Source organism: Amphibalanus amphitrite, unplaced genomic scaffold (genome assembly GCF_019059575.1).
Source record: "Amphibalanus amphitrite isolate SeventyFive unplaced genomic scaffold, NRLGWU_Aamphi_draft 000082F_arrow, whole genome shotgun sequence".
Classification (NCBI taxonomy): Eukaryota; Metazoa; Arthropoda; class Thecostraca; order Balanomorpha; family Balanidae; genus Amphibalanus; species Amphibalanus amphitrite.
In genome coordinates, this window is record NW_024881578.1 from 732207 (window position 1) to 740502 (window position 8296).

An 8296-nucleotide genomic window follows, 5' to 3' on the forward strand; every position below is an offset into this window, starting at 1 on the left:
TCAAGGTCAATTATATGTGTTTGTATGTCTGTGTGTGTCTGTGTGTATACTGATGTGTGCACCGACTGTTTATGTGTCCATATTACATGAAATAATGATCTGAGAAGCTTTTACCAAAAATGCAGTAAAAAAACTTCACAAAAAGTCAATTCAGCTTGCCTAAAACGCAATTATCTTAGATGACCTAGGTTGACCTTGACCTTGACCTTGACATCTGTACATCGTCGAACAACATGTTCCATGATAGGTGGGAGGTAAGACTGGCAAAAAAGGCCGAAATCAAGGTGTCAAAAGCTCACAAGGCCCATAGCCAACGCAAGATGTTGAAAATTGGCCATTTGGGTCATGACATGACCTGAAAAACAAGGTCATATCTCCGAAACCAAAAACCACAGAAACTTGAAATTTTCAGTGAACATTAGGAAAGGATAGAGGAGCAGCTATACTAAACATCAGCCTTCTAGCTCTAAAAATGTTGAGTGCAGAGCAGAAAGACTACCTGGGGGGGGGGGGTGGCAACCACCCCCCCCCCATGTGCGGGCGAGGGTTTGTATTTCTGGTATACCAATGGGTCTACGGTACAACACGTAACGATAAATGTTATTGTAGACATTGTAAACATGCATAAATTGGGTATACAATGCATTAGGGTGGACGGGATCGTCAGTTGACATTTACCTACACCCTCGATAGATGCTATGCCTACACTGAGCAAAGAGCCAAGAGGTTAAAAATGTTTCCGCTGGTATGCCTGAAACCCTCTCATCATGCCACTAAAATTTACTGTGGGACATTCACGATGGATGAAATTAAAAGCGCTTATGTCTACCGCACCAATAATCATAGGATACATGGTATTTGTCTCACTATTCATGCGCAGTTTAGTGGGCATTTCCTGCAGTATCGCAATGGCCGGTAGTTGGGTGATGTTCTCATGCAAGGCTGGGTTTGGTCATGCAAGATAAACACCACTGTAGGAGTACCTATCTGAGCGCCCTAACAAGCCGGCTGCCGTCTGTCGTCCAGCGGCAGCCGTGCCCGGCGGCAGAGACGCTCCACCACCCAGGAAGGTCGGCTGCCACCGCAGACGGCTACTGCAGACAGCTGAAGTCCCTACTACAGAGGCAGACGGCTACTGCAGACAGCTGAAGTCGCTACTACAGAGGCAGACGGCTACTGCAGACAGCTGAAAGTCGCTACTACAGAGGCAGACGGCTACTGCAGACAGCTGAAAGTCGCTACTACAGAGGCAGAGGCTACTGCAGTCTTCAGACAGCTACCAGTACAGACGACTGCCGCTGCAGACGGCTACTGCAGACAGCTGCCAGTGCAGACGACTGTCACTGCATACGGCTACTGCAGACAGCTGCCAGTGCAGACGACTGTCACTGCATACGGCTACTGCAGACGGCTACTGCAGACGGCTACTGTCAGCTGCCCCTACTGCCCGTACTACTGTCAGCTGCCACTGCAGACGACTGCTGCAAGCCGCTACCACTGCTGCCGGCTGCTGCTGCTGCTGCTGCTGCCGCTGCTGCTGCTGTTACTGTTGCTGCTGCTGCTGCTGCTGCTGCTGTTGCCGCCTGCTGTTGCTGCTGCTGCTGCTGCTGCTGCTGCTGCTGCTGCTGCTGCTGCTGTTGCTGCTGTTGTTGTTGCTGCTGCTGCTGCTGCTGCTGATGGATCGGCCCTGACTTTTGGCTGAACACCAGAACGGCTGGCCCACGGACCATATACCGCAGCCGTTTTGATTGAAGGACGTGAGGGGGCTATAGTCGGTCGTCCCTGACGCTGGAGTTGGACAGAAGGAACTAATTACTAACCTGACCTCTATGACCGGCCCTGACGTTTGGTTTGGACAGAGCGGACGGCATCAACACTCTCTGACGTTTGGGTATGCCGTCCCCGACGTTTGAGCTGGACAGCGGGGCGGCAGGTGACCGCCGAACGAGCTCTGACACGCCACACCGGCCCGGAGACCACCCGGTCTCGGCCGGCTGGCCCGCACACCGCCCTGATGATGACCCATTGATAAAGTGGGCCCGCACACGCCAAATGGCGCCAACGCGACGCTCCGTTGTTTGCATATGCAAGGGACCTATGCTGTGCTCATTTTCATACCGAATGGAAGTGGGACTTGTGTTGCACGATAATACCAAAATAGAAGATAGTGAAGGTCAGGGTGCATTGTACCAATTTATACTTGTTAACCCATTATAGTACTTTTACTCAATAGAATAACATCACCATTTAAATAGGTACCGTCTACTTGCAGTGTTATTCGTTTTTCATCAAGGTATCATGCCCTTTATTAGTTTGTACTCTAGCGCCTGCAGAGCCACCACCAGCCATGGCACCTACCTATATGAACCGACACTGGCTGAGCAGGGACACTCGAAAGCCGAGCACACGATCACCAGTCAAAAGCTGTTCCGAAATAAGCTCCGATAATTATGCAGATATTTGTTTTCGTAAGCATATGATCCCGTTCAACGGAATCTCAAAATGGCAGTGACCATTTACGCTGCCGTCTTGGAAAACAGATTTGTGGTTTGCTTTGCAAAGAACATGCACCGTTATTACCTACATTGTTTTATGACGGGATTTCCAACCTTTGCCCCGAGTGTTCATATATGTAGCTACCTGCCAGCGCCCATCGTATGGTTGTTCACAGTGCTCAGATCTAAAATGGACAGCGTATTTACTAGAATATTTAGCAGTACTAGTACCTTTAATTACATCGTTTTCATGTAGGTACTGCTGTTGATACTTTACGGCAAGGAAGAGTACAATGCACATTGCTGATTGTAATTGTGCAGATGAGTGGGAGTTGTGCTCAGGTTCTCAGAATATCACCGTATGTATTACAGTACACCGCAAAAATCACACTTCTAATCGCATATGCCTCAAACATTAGGTCGTTAAAAATGTGACGCAAGCGTTGCTGATGACGTCCAGTTGATCGCATATGGCTAAACCATGACGAAATGCTTAGTGCAGGGTCCAATCGGGCGTCTGAGTGTTTTCATCCTAATCTCGAGCTCCAAAAGTGCGCACCTTCAGCTACGCCCCAGCCGTGACACATGCAAATTTTCCTTCTTTACCCCGGTGGATGGCTATTTACAACAATATGCTAAGTCCTAGCAGTATCGGAACATCCTGTCATAAGCTGATTAGTTTTAAGTGTTACGTGATACGTTTTATAAGTCATAACGGTTATCCCAATGCATCAATAGTGCTCGAAATCTGGGATGTAGTGAAAGAGACAGCCTAACATAGAAAGTCGTTTATAAGCACATAATTGGTCGCATAGGTAAGGGTCCCCTCAAGCCGTTTACGAAGAGATGGGTCGGCTCGCTTATATCACTAATATGCTTCATTTTAAATGCCTATACGTAAGACCTGTTTCGCGTAGGTATGTACGCTCGTAATCACTAAAAGACCATTTTTTCCTTCGCTGTAGGACTGCAGTGATTGCACTCATGACCAGCAAGTGATTAAGTAAAGACCAACAGTACAGATAGGTATTGGTCAAGGTTATAGGCTTATATAAGTCAGCAAATGTGCACATGGTTCTGATTGTAATCCGCACAAGACTGTAAATACATAATTGCACGCACGCACGCACATAGTTATTCACAACCTCCGCGAAATTACCAATGCGTCTCGCGTAAAACCGAAAAAGAGCGTGACGAAAAATAGACGGAAATCGGTTGATCCGTCCATTGCATATCTCACAATAGAACAAACAATTTTCAAGAGAAATGACCCGTTATTTCGATGCACGTAAATCATCACCACTAAATGTGAGACCACAGTTGTTCACCAGCTGCTCTGGGAGAATATGGGTAAGCTAGATCACCTGTGACGACCTCATGTGACGTCACAAATTAACCCGCGCCGGGCCGGGGGGGGGGGGGTGTTTGAACACCCCTCCCCTGCGGTTTTTCGCAGATATCTCAAAAACGACACCTGTTCGTGCATCTTTTCCGCACATGTTGTAAAAACTTCAGACCCAGGTCACCTTAGGTCAGGTCACCAAGTCACGCCAAGTGACCTCACCTCAGAAAAAAATAAGAATGCTCGTCATAGCTACACCGACTGAACGATTGCCTTGAAACTTTCAGCGATTGATAAGAGCAACACTATCTATAAAATGTATATCTCGGAATTTTGATATCGGTGACCTAAGGTCAGGTCAATTTTGCGGCCTCTCCATTATAAGTCAATGGGAGAAAATTGAAAAGCGTCTGTTTTGCACGAACGCTACTCTAGACACTGTCAAACATCGAGATGTAGGTAAAATTGACACACTGAACCAGAAAATGGCAACTGTGACCCCTCGTTATGTCCCCGGGGTCATCTCAGGTCACGAACAGAATCTAACAGTTTTCGCTAATAACTTCTGATAGAGGCGTGCTAGAGCGCTGAACACGCCTTAGCTGTGTTCGTCTCGACGTTGCGGATCGACTGATATACAACATGACCTTTTCCGGTCAGGCCATGACCTTGACCTGAGGTCAAATTTTCAAGTTGACCTTTCAAGGTCAAATTATAGTTCATTCGACGCGTCTCGACGAGAGGAACACGATGCTGGCAAAAGTAATGCCATGGCTCTTTTGAGTCAAAAGATATTGCCGAAAAAACGCTTTTCGTAAAAACGGCTATTTTTGGAGTTTTTGACCTCTAGAGGCTAAACCGTTGACCTGAGGTCAAATCTGAGAACATTACTCAGAAAGGTCTGTAAAAGGGCTATCGAGTGCGCTTTTCTGCTGCGCTGTAGCTCTATCGGTTCCTGAGATAGCCGTTGGCAGTTTGCAAAATGTTAAAATAGTCAACATTTTACCTTTGGTGACCTCTGGTGACCTGACCTTTGACCTTTCCCAAAAAATGACCGCAGTGTTTTCGTCCTTATTTTGGACGTTCTTTCGATTGCCGCTTACCGCGTGTCGCTACGTGGCCCAGGAGCCGAGTTAGAAGGGGGGGGGGTGTTCAGACACCCCCCCGGCCCGGCGCGGAATCTCAGAGCACCGGCCCGGCGCGGGTTAACAGTTAACACCACGGTCACGGGCCAGCCGATGGTGACCTATGTCCGGGGACTGGCGACCACCGCGGCCGGCTGCTGGGGCGCTCCGCCCAGCCTCAGTTTGGCGTGACTAGCAGCCACTTGGCCACGATTACGGTATGAGCTATTTGTTTATGCGTTATGCCGGCCGTAAGTAGCCGCCCCAGTGCCAATTGGCGGTTGCAGGCAGGCGGTCGCGGATGTGGCGGTCGCCGGCGGTTTTTGACCGAACACCGACCGGCTCTCAGGACGAGGAGGGAGGGGTAAGGGAGGCTCAACCACGCAGGGCGCCGACTAAACTGCCTCCTCATCCTGCTCTGTTGTTTGGCCCGCCTGCAGGCACCCAGCCTTTTTGGGAATTCTTTCTCGTTTGATTTAAAGACAGAAAGAACCTCATTTTTATTTTGCCTTGATAATGTCGTCTTTTATTGTTTTTGTATAATATGCTTTCAATGATTTTACCTTTTTTAAATTTGTAGGTCATCGGAAAATATTCACCAGACACTTGAATAGCATTTTACCCAAGGCCATTATTTAAAAATTATCTTGAAGAGGAAGTGCGTCCAGCGCCCTCCCGTCAGTCTATGGGACTCGGCTCTCAACTCAGTCAAATCCTACTAGCCGTTAGGACAGACCTCCCACCCGGACTGCCGGACACACGGGCCACCTCTGGCGGCCGGACTGCAGCTGCGCGGTGTATTGGTATTCGGCGGCCACCACCACCGCCAGATTTACGACATATCAGGGCGCTCCGGCTAAACCTAATGCTCTGCGGAGGTGTGCTTCAGTCGTAACTTTTTACAGCCGAATTAGAGCACGCTTTATTGATGGTCACGTGCTTATGTTAACAAATGAACTGCCTCCGCCGAACAGACCGGTGGTAGACATTACTCACTCAGTGTATTTGATCCACAAAGAGTGAGGCCCGCAAGGATAATTTCCAGGCATGCAGGCATTTCAGTTTTGGTAGGTATGATATCGTGACTCACCTGACATGCTCAGACGTTGTGAGCGTCGATCAATGATCATTCCTTGCGGCAGGTATGCTGGTCAAACAAGGTACCTAGACATATGTTGATTGTCGACTGAGTCAGTGACTGGTGAAGCACATTTTAAGCACATATTCATCAGAATAACTAGTTTGGTCACCAGCTAAAGGTCATTATGTTACGCTACGAACATGTAAATATGCTGCTAAAAGTACCTACCAGGCATTAACCCACTACACGTTTATGACCACGACCGATTCACCGGTGTTGGTTATGTCGAACGTTCGATGCACTCAGGTAGATGGCAGTAAGTCTTCTCGGGTGCATCGCATCACCATTATCATAAGCTATTTGGCATACCTACCTATCCGTTGAGTTTTGACCAGATGGGCATCATCGGGATTCTGAGACAATGGGTTACGCAATCGGCAGTACCGTTAACAATATATAATATGTTCATGAAAAATGTGTGTAGCCTATAAGTAAAGAGGTAGCAACGATAGATCCAGTGGCGAAGCTATTAAAACTTCAACTTTGTTACGCTGCAGGTAGGGGTCCTTTTCGAGCAACTTAATTTGTGCATTTTTCTGTATTTCGTATTTTATGGCAAATTTCTTAAAGAACTTTTCGAAATTTTCAAAAAGGTTATTCAGAGCATTCACTGTTCAATTCCACGTCAGCCTAAGCAAAAATGACGAAAAAAACATCAAACGATCTTCATTTTACAGCGATTTTACTAAACCACTATCTTACTGTCTCAAATAGCCCCACTTTACGGTACATGTAATCAGGGTTACTTTTACGGGAAAAGTCGAGAGGGGGAATAAAGTTCAGGGCAAGGGCGGATCCAGGGGCATCTGAAAGGGAGGCCCAATGCCATTAGGTTTTTGTTAGGATGGCGCCTGCAGAACCTTACCTACCCCCAAATCCTACTCTCTCCCCGGATTCTGGCCACTTTATATTGTTAGGTTGCCAAAAAATAAATTAGCTAAAAAATATAGGTAGATACCTTGGCGGTAAGGGGCGGAGGAGATCCCAACTTGACTGCGCCCATGCAAATGTCAATCAGTACCTAGTATGAAGTATCAACCTATTACCCTGGCCAAACATCAAGTACACACAGAAAAATATTGACACCGTTAGCGGTGTAATTGCACAGTACATATCTGAGCACTTGAGGAAAGTTAATTTAGTCCCTTCCCCGCTTAAATTACTCGCGCTTCTAAATGAACACCAGGAAGAAGGTAATAGAACACTGTTAGGAGGGTTGGGTGTTTTACTACATGTAGCAAAACACCCAACCCTCCTAACAGTGTTCTATTACCTTCTTCCTGGTGTTCATTTAGAAGCGCGAGTAATTTAAGCGGGGAAGGGACTAAATTAACTTTCCTCAAGTGCTCAGATATGTACTGTGCAATTACACCGCTAACGGTGTCAATATTTTTCTGTGTGTAGCGCCTTTCTAAATAGAGAGAGGTTAACACGTGACTATTTTTGCTAGGCCAAGACCGATTGAAGGACCCTGGTTCGAAGGAAGACCCTTGGTTCGGAGAGGTCATGACCCCCGTCCCCCGCCGGTTTCTACGCCGACGCCTGGAGGGATATGTCAGTGATTGCGAAGAGACGGAAGAGACAAGAGACGGTCCCACCGACACCGACCATCCAATCGGCATCGGGTCAAATCTGGAGTTCCCGCTGCACTGAACGTAAAATGGTTGGATGGAACCTGAAATTGAAAATAATCTAAGCGCCAGCAACGTTGATTGATGACTAGAGTCTGATCAACGATGATTATAGAATCTGAGTAGCGAATTGATTGAAAATGGGCTCAAAAATATATTTGAAAGGGGGAAATTCCCCCCTCCCTCCCTAGCCGTTCACGCACAATTTGAAAGGGGGAACGGAATTTTCGAAGGGGGGAAATTCCCCCTTTCCCCCCTTTAAAAGTTACCCTGCATGTAATGACAGTACTGCATCAAACAATAAGCTGCCCCCCTCCCGTTGCACGATTTTGAGATAAAACCCTGCAACGGCTCCCGCAATCCGTAATAGCTCCCAACGACGTTGTCGTAAAAGCGCTCTGCCAGGAGTGGGGTTCGAACCCACGCACTCAGACGAGTACCAGAACTTAAGTCTGGCGCCTTAACCACTCGGCCACCCTGGCGCCGGCCTTGGCCGGCTTAGAGTCAATATAGCTGAAGCTAGAGAAGTGATAAGTTCACAACACATTTTGACCAATCATATT

The 8296-nt window shown here is 47.5% G+C and overlaps 1 non-coding gene across 1 annotated transcript; it reads right to left on the reverse strand.

The window, feature by feature from the left end:
• Nucleotides 1–8132: 8132 nt before the first annotated feature.
• Trnal-uaa lies at nucleotides 8133–8215 on the reverse strand. The gene has a single exon. It is a non-coding gene; the product is annotated as a tRNA-Leu (tRNA).
• Between the last annotated feature and the right edge of the window lie 81 nt (nucleotides 8216–8296).